Raw genomic sequence first — 12,926 nt, forward strand, 5'->3', positions numbered from 1 at the left:
GGGACACTGAGACACGGAGACACGGGGACAATGGGGCACTGAGACACGGAGACACGGAGACACGGAGACACGGGGACACAGGGACAATGGGACACTGAGACACGGGGACACGGAGACACGGAGACACGGGGACAATGGAACACTGAGACACGGAGACATGGAGACACTAGGATGCTGGGACAATGGGACACGGAGACACGGGGACACGGAGACACGGGACAATGGGACACAGAGGCACGGGGACACGGGGACATGGGGAGAATGGGACACGGAGACACGGGGACACGGAGACACAGAGACGCGGGGACACGGGGACAATGGGACACGGAGAAACAGAGACACGGGGACACGGGGACAATAGGACACTGAGACACGGAGACATGGGGACACTAGGATGCTGGGACAATGGGACACGGAGACACGGGGACACGGAGACACGGAGACACGGGGACACGGGGACAATGGGACACTGAGACACAGAGACATGGCGACACGAGGATGCTGGGACAATTGGACACGGAGACACGGGGACACGGCGACACGGAGACAATGGGACACGGAGGCACAGGGACACGGGGACACGGGGACACGGGGACATGGAGACAATGGGATACGGAGACAATGGGACACAGACACTGGGACACGGAGACACGGAGACACGGAAACAATGGGACACTGAGACACTGGGACACTGGGACACTGGGACATGGAGACACGGAAACACGGAGACACGGGGACAATGGGACACTGAGACACTGGGACACTGGAACACGGAGACATGGAGACACGGGGACAATGGGACACTGAGACACTGGGACACTGGGACACGGAGACATGGAGACACTAGGACGCTGGGACAATGGGACACAGAGACACGGGGACACAGAGACAGGGGACAATGGGACACTGAGACATGGTGACACGTGGACACGGAGACACGGAGACACGGGGACATGGGGACAATGGGGCACGGAGACACGGAGACGCGGAGACACGGGGACACGGGGACAATGGGACACGGAGACACGGAGACACGGGGACATGGGAACAATGGGACACTGAGACATGGAGACACGGGGACAATGGGGCACTGAGACACGGGGACACGGAGACACGGAGACATGGAGACACGGGGACACGGGGACAATGGGACACTGAGACACGGGGACACGGAGACACGGAGACACGGGGACAATGGGACACTGAGACACGGAGACATGGAGACACTAGGATGCTGGGACAATGGGACACGGAGACACGGGGACACGGAGACACAGAGACACGGGGACACGGGGACAATGGGACACTGGGACACTGGGACACGGGGACATGGGGACAATGGGACACGGAGACACGGGGACACAGAGACACGGGGACACGGGGACACGGAGACAATTGGACACGGAGACACGGAGACACGGGGACATGGGGACAATGGGACACGGAGACACGGGGACACGAGACACGGAGACACGGGGACACGGGGACATAGGGACATGGAGACACGAGACACAGAGACACGGGGACACGGGGACACGGAGACACGGGGACACGGGGACACAGGGACACGGGGACAATGGGACACTGAGACACTGGGACACTGGGACACTGGGACATGGAGACACGGAAACACGGAGACACGGGGACAATGGGACACTGAGACACTGGGACACTGGAACACGGAGACACGGAGACACGGGGACAATAGGACACTGAGACACTGGGACACTGGGACACGGAGACATGGAGACACTAGGACGCTGGGACAATGTTACACAGAGACACGGGGACACAGAGACAGGGGACAATGGGACACTGAGACATGGTGACACGTGGACACGGAGACACGGAGACACGGGGACATGGGGACAATGGGGCACGGAGACACGGAGACGCGGAGACACGGGGACACGGGGACAATGGGACACGGAGACACGGAGACACGGGGACATGGGGACAATGGGACACTCAGACATGGAGACACGGGGACAATGGGGCACTGAGACACGGGGACACGGAGACACGGAGACATGGAGACACGGGGACACGGGGACAATGGGACACTGAGACACGGGGACACGGAGACACGGAGACACGGGGACAATGGGACACTGAGACACGGAGACATGGAGACACTAGGATGCTGGGACAATGGGACACGGAGACACGGGGACACGGAGACACAGAGACACGGGGACACGGGGACAATGGGACACTGGGACACTGGGACACGGGGACATGGGGACAATGGGACACGGAGACACGGGGACACAGAGACACGGGGATACGGGACACGGAGACAATTGGACACGGAGACACGGAGACACGGGGACATGGGGACAATGGGACACGGAGACACGGGGACACGAGACACGGAGACACGGGGACACGGGGACAAAGGGACATGGAGACACGAGACACAGAGACACGGGGACACGGGGACACGGGGACACGGAGACACGGGGACACGGGGACACAGGGACACGGGGACACTGAGACATGGAGACATTAGGATGCTGGGAAAATGGGACAATGAGACACGGGGACACGGAGACACGGGGACATGGGGACACGGGGACATGGAGACACGGAGACACGAGACACGGAGACACGGAGACATGGGGACACGGGGACACGGAGACACGGAGACACGGGGACACGGGGACACGGGGACACGGGGACACTGAGACATGGAGACATTAGGATGCCGGGAAAATGGGACACTGAGACACGGGGACTCGGAGACACGGATACACGGATACACGGAGACATGGGGACACGGAGACATGGGGACACGGAGACACGGAGACAATGGGACACTGAGACACGGGGATACGGAGACACGGGGACACGGGGACATGGGGACATGGAGTCACGGAGACACGGAGACATGAGACATGGAGACACGGGGACACGGGGACACGGAGACACGGAGACACGGAGACACGGGGACACAGAGACATGGGGACACAGGGACACGGAGACACGGGGACACGGAGACACGGAGACATGGAGACAATGTGACACTGAGACACAGGGACACGGAGACACGGGGACACGGGGACAATGGGACACTGAGACATGTAGACATTAGGATGCTGGGACAGTGGGACACTGAGACACGGGGACACGAGGACACGGAGACACAAGGACAATGGGACACAGACACTGGGACACGGAGACACGGAGACACGGAAACAATGGGACACTGAGACACTGGGACACTGGGACACTGGGACATGGAGACACGGAAACACGGAGACACGGGGACAATGGGACACTGAGACACTGGGACACTGGGACACGGAGACATGGAGACACGGGGACAATGGGACACTGAGACACTGGGATACTGGGACACGGAGACATGGAGACACTAGGACGCTGGGACAATGGGACACGGAGACACGGGGACACAGAGACAGGGGACAATGGGACACTGAGACATGGTGACACGTGGACACGGAGACACGGAGACACGGGGACATGGGGACAATGGGGCACGGAGACACGGAGACGCGGAGACACGGGGACACGGGGACAATGGGACACGGAGACACGGAGACACGGGGACATGGGGACAATGGGACACTCAGACACGGTGACACGGGGACAATGGGGCACTGAGACGCGGGGACACGGAGACACGGAGACACGGAGACACGGGGACACGGGGACAATGGGACACTGAGACACGGGGACACGGAGACACGGAGACACGGGGACAATGGGACACTGAGACACGGAGACATGGAGACACTAGGATGCTGGGACAATGGGACACGGAGACACGGGGACACGGAGACACAGAGACACGGGGACACGGGGACAATGGGACACTGGGATACTGGGACACGGGGACATGGGGACAATGGGACACGGAGACACGGGGACACAGAGACACGGGGACACGGGGACATGGAGACAATTGGACACGGAGACACGGAGACACGGGGACACGGGGACAATGGGACACGGAGACACGGGGACACGGAGACACGGAGACACGGGGACAATGGGACACGGAGACACGGAGACACGGGGACACGGGGACAATGGGACACGGAGACACAGAGACACGGGGACACGGGGACAATGGGACACTGAGACACGGAGACACGGGGACAATGGGGCACTGAGACACGGAGACACGGAGACACGGAGACACGGGGACACAGGGATAATGGGACACTGAGACACGGGGACACGGAGACACGGAGACACGGGGACAATGGAACACTGAGACACGGAGACATGGAGACACTAGGATGCTGGGACAATGGGACACGGAGACACGGGGACACGGAGACACGGGACAATGGGACACAGAGGCACGGGGACACGGGGACATGGGGAGAATGGGACACGGAGACACGGGGACACGGATACACAGAGACGCGGGGACACGGGGACAATGGGACACGGAGAAACGGAGACACGGGGACACGGGGACAATAGGACACTGAGACACGGAGACATGGGGACACTAGGATGCTGGGACAATGGGACACGGAGACACGGGGACACGGAGACACGGAGACACGGGGACACGGGGACAATGGGACACTGAGACACAGAGACATGGCGACACGAGGATGCTGGGACAATGGGACACGGAGACACGGGGACACGGCGACACGGAGACAATGTGACACGGAGGCACAGGGACACGGGGACACGGGGACACGGGCACACGGAGACACAGAGACACGAGAACACAGGGACAATGGGACACTGGGACACTGGGATACGGGGACATGGGGACAATGCGACACGGAGACACGGGGACACGGAGACACGGGGACACGGGGACATGGAGACAATGGGATACGGAGACAATGGGACACGGGGACACGGGGGCATGGAGACACAGAGACACGGGGACACGGGGACAATGGGACACTGGGACACTGGGACACGGGGACATGGGGACAATGGAATACGGAGACACGGGGACACGGAGACACGGAGACACGGGGACACGGAGACACGGGGACACGGAGACACGGAGACATGGGAACACGGGGACACGGAGACACGGGGACACGGGGACACGGAGACAATGGGACACGGAGACACATAGACACGGGAACACGAGGACACGGGGACAATGGGACACGGAGACACGGGGACACGGAGACACGGGGACACGGGGACAATGGGACACGGAGACACGGAGACACGGGGACACTGGGACAATGGGACACAGACACGGAGACACGGGGACATGGGGACAATGGGAAACGGAGACACGGAGACACGGGGACACGGGGACAATGGGACACTGAGACACGGAGACATGGAGACATTAGGATGCTGGGACAATGGGACACTGAGACACGGAGACACGGGGACAATGGGGCACTGAGGCACGGAGACACGGAGACACGGAGACACGGGGAAACGGGGACAATGGGACATTGAGACACGGGGACACGGAGACACGGAGACACGGGGACAATGGGACACTGAGACACGGAGACATGGAGACACTAGGATGCTGGGACAATGGGACACGGAGACACGGGGATACGGAGACACAGAGACAATGGGACATGGAGGCACGGGGACACGGGCACACGGGGACAATGGGACATGGAGACACGGAGACACGGAGACACGGGGACACGGAGACATGGAGACATGGAGACATGGAGACACGGGGACAATGGGACACTGAGACACGGAGACACAGGGACTTAGGGACACTGAGACACCGGGACACTGGGACACGGTGACATGGAGACACTAGGACGCTGGGACAATGGGACATGGAGACACGGAGACAGGGGACAATAGGACACTGAGACACGGAGACACGGGGACACAGAGATATGGACACACAGGGACATGGAGACACGGATAAACAGAGGCACGGAGACACGGAGACAAAGGGGCACTGAGACAGGGAGACACGGAGACACGAAACAGAGAGACACAGAGACACAGGGACACTGGGACACTGGGACAGAGGGAGACACTGGGACACAGGGAGACACTAGGACACTGGGACACTGGGACACTGAGACACTGGGACACAGAGACACTCGGACACTGGGACAATGGGACACGACGACACGGGGACACGGAGACACGTAGACAATGGGACACGGAGGCACGGGGACAATGGGACACTGGGACACTGGGACCCGGGGACATGGGGACAATGGGACATGGAGACACGGGGACACGGAGACACGAGGACACGGGGACACGGGGACAATGGGACACTGGGACACTGGGACCCGGGGACATGGGGACAATGGGACACGGAGACACGGGGACACGGAGACACGGGGACACGGGGACACGGAGACAATGCGACACATAGAGAGACAGAGACACGGGAACACGGGGACACGGGGACAATGGGACACGGAGACACGGGGACACGGAGACACAGAGACACGGGGACACGGGGACAATGGGACACTGGGACACTGGGACCCGGGGACATGAGAACAATGGGACACGGAGACATGGAGACATTAGGATGCTGGGAAAATGGGACACTGAGACACGGGGACACGGAGACACGGAGACACGGATACACGGGACACTGAGACACGAGACATGGAGACACGGGGACACGGGGACACGGGGACACGGAGACACGGAGACACGGAGACAATGGGACACGGACACACGGGGACACGGAGACACGGGGACACAGGGACACGGAGACAATGCGACACATAGAGACACGGAGACACGCGGACACGGGGATACGGAGACACGGAGACACGAGACACGGAGACACGGAGACACGGGGACACGGGGACACGGGGACATGGGGACACTGAGACATGGAGACATTAGGATGCTGGGAAAATGGGACACTGAGACACGGGGACACGGAGACACGGATACACGGAGACATGAGGACACGGAGACACGGGGACATGGAGACACGGAGACAATGGGACACTGAGACACGGGGACATGGAGACACGGGGACACCGGGACACGGAGACACAAGACACAGAGACATGGAGACATTCGGATGCTGGGACAATGGGACACGGAGACACGGGGACACGGGGACAATGGGACACTGAGACACGGAGACATGGAGACATTAGGATGCTGGGACAATGGAACACTGAGACACGGGGACACTGGGACACGGAGACACGGAGACACGAGACACGGAGACACGGAGACACAGACACACAGAGACACAAGACACAGGGACACGGGGACACAGAGACACGGAGACACGGAGACACGAGACACGGAGACATGGGGACACAGGGACACGGAGACACGAGACACAGAGACACGGGGACACGGGGACACGGGGACACGGAGACACGGGGACACGGGGACACTGGGACACGGGGACACTGAGACATGGAGACATTAGGATGCTGGGAAAATGGGACAATGAGACACGGGGACACGGAGACACGGGGACATGGGGACACGGGGACATGGAGACACGGAGACACGAGACACGGAGACACGGAGACATGGGGACACGGGGACACGGAGACACGGAGACACGGGGACACGGGGACACGGGGACACGGGGACACTGAGACATGGAGACATTAGGATGCCGGGAAAATGGGACACTGAGACATGGGGACTCGGAGACACGGATACACGGATACACGGAGACATGGGGACACGGAGACATGGGGACACGGAGGCACAGGGACACGGGGACACGGGGACACGGGCACACGGAGACACAGAGACACGAGAACACAGGGACAATGGGACACTGGGACACTGGGATACGGGGACATGGGGACAATGCGACACGGAGACACGGGGACACGGAGACACGGGGACACGGGGACATGGAGACAATGGGATACGGAGACAATGGGACACGGGGACACGGGGGCATGGAGACACAGAGACACGGGGACACGGGGACAATGGGACACTGGGACACTGGGACACGGGGACATGGGGACAATGGAATACGGAGACACGGGGACACGGAGACACGGAGACACGGGGACACGGAGACACGGGGACACGGAGACACGGAGACATGGGAACACGGGGACACGGAGACACGGGGACACGGGGACACGGAGACAATGGGACACGGAGACACATAGACACGGGAACACGAGGACACGGGGACAATGGGACACGGAGACACGGGGACACGGAGACACGGGGACACGGGGACAATGGGACACGGAGACACGGAGACACGGGGACACTGGGACAATGGGACACAGACACGGAGACACGGGGACATGGGGACAATGGGAAACGGAGACACGGAGACACGGGGACACGGGGACAATGGGACACTGAGACACGGAGACATGGAGACATTAGGATGCTGGGACAATGGGACACTGAGACACGGAGACACGGGGACAATGGGGCACTGAGGCACGGAGACACGGAGACACGGAGACACGGGGAAACGGGGACAATGGGACATTGAGACACGGGGACACGGAGACACGGAGACACGGGGACAATGGGACACTGAGACACGGAGACATGGAGACACTAGGATGCTGGGACAATGGGACACGGAGACACGGGGATACGGAGACACAGAGACAATGGGACATGGAGGCACGGGGACACGGGCACACGGGGACAATGGGACATGGAGACACGGAGACACGGAGACACGGGGACACGGAGACATGGAGACATGGAGACATGGAGACACGGGGACAATGGGACACTGAGACACGGAGACACAGGGACTTAGGGACACTGAGACACCGGGACACTGGGACACGGTGACATGGAGACACTAGGACGCTGGGACAATGGGACATGGAGACACGGAGACAGGGGACAATAGGACACTGAGACACGGAGACACGGGGACACAGAGATATGGACACACAGGGACATGGAGACACGGATAAACAGAGGCACGGAGACACGGAGACAAAGGGGCACTGAGACAGGGAGACACGGAGACACGAAACAGAGAGACACAGAGACACAGGGACACTGGGACACTGGGACAGAGGGAGACACTGGGACACAGGGAGACACTAGGACACTGGGACACTGGGACACTGAGACACTGGGACACAGAGACACTCGGACACTGGGACAATGGGACACGACGACACGGGGACACGGAGACACGTAGACAATGGGACACGGAGGCACGGGGACAATGGGACACTGGGACACTGGGACCCGGGGACATGGGGACAATGGGACATGGAGACACGGGGACACGGAGACACGAGGACACGGGGACACGGGGACAATGGGACACTGGGACACTGGGACCCGGGGACATGGGGACAATGGGACACGGAGACACGGGGACACGGAGACACGGGGACACGGGGACACGGAGACAATGCGACACATAGAGAGACAGAGACACGGGAACACGGGGACACGGGGACAATGGGACACGGAGACACGGGGACACGGAGACACAGAGACACGGGGACACGGGGACAATGGGACACTGGGACACTGGGACCCGGGGACATGAGAACAATGGGACACGGAGACATGGAGACATTAGGATGCTGGGAAAATGGGACACTGAGACACGGGGACACGGAGACACGGAGACACGGATACACGGGACACTGAGACACGAGACATGGAGACACGGGGACACGGGGACACGGGGACACGGAGACACGGAGACACGGAGACAATGGGACACGGACACACGGGGACACGGAGACACGGGGACACAGGGACACGGAGACAATGCGACACATAGAGACACGGAGACACGCGGACACGGGGATACGGAGACACGGAGACACGAGACACGGAGACACGGAGACACGGGGACACGGGGACACGGGGACATGGGGACACTGAGACATGGAGACATTAGGATGCTGGGAAAATGGGACACTGAGACACGGGGACACGGAGACACGGATACACGGAGACATGAGGACACGGAGACACGGGGACATGGAGACACGGAGACAATGGGACACTGAGACACGGGGACATGGAGACACGGGGACACCGGGACACGGAGACACAAGACACAGAGACATGGAGACATTCGGATGCTGGGACAATGGGACACGGAGACACGGGGACACGGGGACAATGGGACACTGAGACACGGAGACATGGAGACATTAGGATGCTGGGACAATGGAACACTGAGACACGGGGACACTGGGACACGGAGACACGGAGACACGAGACACGGAGACACGGAGACACAGACACACAGAGACACAAGACACAGGGACACGGGGACACAGAGACACGGAGACACGGAGACACGAGACACGGAGACACGGGGACACAGGGACACGGAGACACGAGACACAGAGACACGGGGACACGGGGACACGGGGACACGGAGACACGGGGACACGGGGACACTGGGACACGGGGACACTGAGACATGGAGACATTAGGATGCTGGGAAAATGGGACAATGAGACACGGGGACACGGAGACACGGGGACATGGGGACACGGGGACATGGAGACACGGAGACACGAGACACGGAGACACGGAGACACGGGGACACGGGGACACGGAGACACGGAGACACGGGGACACGGGGACACGGGGACACGGGGACACTGAGACATGGAGACATTAGGATGCCGGGAAAATGGGACACTGAGACACGGGGACACGGAGACACGGATACACGGAGACACGGGGACACGGGGACATTGAGACATGGGGACACGGAGACACGGAGACAATGGGACACTGAGACACGGGGATACGGAGACACGGGGACACGGGGACACGGGGACATGGAGTCACGGAGACACGGAGACACGAGACATGGAGACACGGGGACACGGGGACACGGAGACACGGAGACATGGAGACACGGAGACACGGAGACACGGGGACACAGGGACACGGAGACACGGAGACACGGAGACACAGAGACATGGAGACAATGGGACACTGAGACACGGGGACACGGAGACACGGGGACACGGAGACAATGGGACACTGAGACATGTAGACATTAGGATGCTGGGACAATGGGACACTGAGACACGGGGACACGAGGACACGGAGACACGGGGACAATGGGACACAGACACTGGGACACGGAGACACGGAGACATGGAAACAATGGGACACTGAGACACTGGGACACTGGGACACTGGGACATGGAGACACGGAAACACGGAGACACGGGGACAATGGGACACTGAGACACTGGGACAATGGGACACGGAGACACGGAGACACGGGGACACGGGGACAATGGGACACTGGGACACTGGGACACGGGGACATGGGGACAATGGGACACGGAGACACGGGGACACAGAGACACGGGGACACGGGGACACGGAGACAATTGGACACGGAGACACGGAGACACGGGGACATGGGGACAATGGGACACGGAGACACGGGGACACGAGACACAGAGACACGGGGACACGGGGACACAGGGACATGGAGACACGAGACACAGAGACACGGGGACACGGGGACACGGGGACACGGAGACACGGGGACACGGGGACACAGGGACACGGGGACAATGGGACACAGACACTGGGACACGGAGACACGGAGACACGGAAACAATGGGACACTGAGACACTGGGACACTGGGACACTGGGACATGGAGACACGGAAACACGGAGACACGGGGACAATGGGACACTGAGACACTGGGACACTGGAACACGGAGACACGGAGACACGGGGACAATGGGACACTGAGACACTGGGACACTGGGACACGGAGACATGGAGACACTAGGACGCTAGGACAATGGGACACAGAGACACGGGGACACAGAGACAGGGGACAATGGGACACTGAGACATGGTGACACGTGGACACGGAGACACGGAGACACGGGGACATGGGGACAATGGGGCACGGAGACACGGAGACGCGGAGACACGGGGACACGGGGACAATGGGACATGGAGACACGGAGACACGGGGACATGGGGACAATGGGACACTGAGACACGGAGACACGGGGACAATGGGGCACTGAGACACGGGGACACGGAGACACGGAGACATGGAGACACGGGGACACGGGGACAATGGGACACTGAGACACGGGGACACGGAGACACGGAGACACGGGGACAATGGGACACTGAGACACGGAGACATGGAGACACTAGGATGCTGGGACAATGGGACACGGAGACACGGGGACACGGAGACACAGAGACACGGGGACACGGGGACAATGGGACACTGGGACACTGGGACACGGGGACATGGGAACAATGGGACACGGAGACACGGGGACACAGAGACACGGGGACACGGGGACACGGAGACAATTGGACACGGAGACACGGAGACACGGGGACATGGGGACAATGGGACACGGAGACACGGGGACACGAGACACGGAGACACGGGGACACGGGGACACAGGGACATGGAGACACGAGACACAGAGACACGGGGACAAGGGGACACGGGGACACGGAGACACGGGGACACGGGGACACAGGGACACGGGGACACTGAGACATGGAGACATTAGGATGCTGGGAAAATGGGACAATGAGACACGGGGACACAGAGACACGGGGACATGGGGACACGGGGACATGGAGACACGGAGACACGAGACACGGAGACACGGAGACATGGGGACACGGGGACACGGAGACACGGAGACACGGAGACACGGGGACACGGGGACACGGGGACACTGAGACATGGAGACATTAGGATGCCGGGAAAATGGGACACTGAGACACGGGGACACGGAGACACGGATACACGGATACACGGAGACACGGGGACACGGAGACATGGGGACACGGAGACACGGAGACAATGGGACACTGAGACACGGGGATACGGAGACACGGGGACACGGGGACACGGGGACATGGAGTCACGGAGACACGGAGACATGAGACATGGAGACACGGGGACACGGGGACACGGAGACACGGAGACACGGAGACACGGAGACACGGGGACACGAAGACACGGGGACACAGGGA

The sequence above is a fragment of the Pristiophorus japonicus genome, chromosome 1 (assembly GCF_044704955.1).
Source record: "Pristiophorus japonicus isolate sPriJap1 chromosome 1, sPriJap1.hap1, whole genome shotgun sequence".
Classification (NCBI taxonomy): Eukaryota; Metazoa; Chordata; class Chondrichthyes; family Pristiophoridae; genus Pristiophorus; species Pristiophorus japonicus.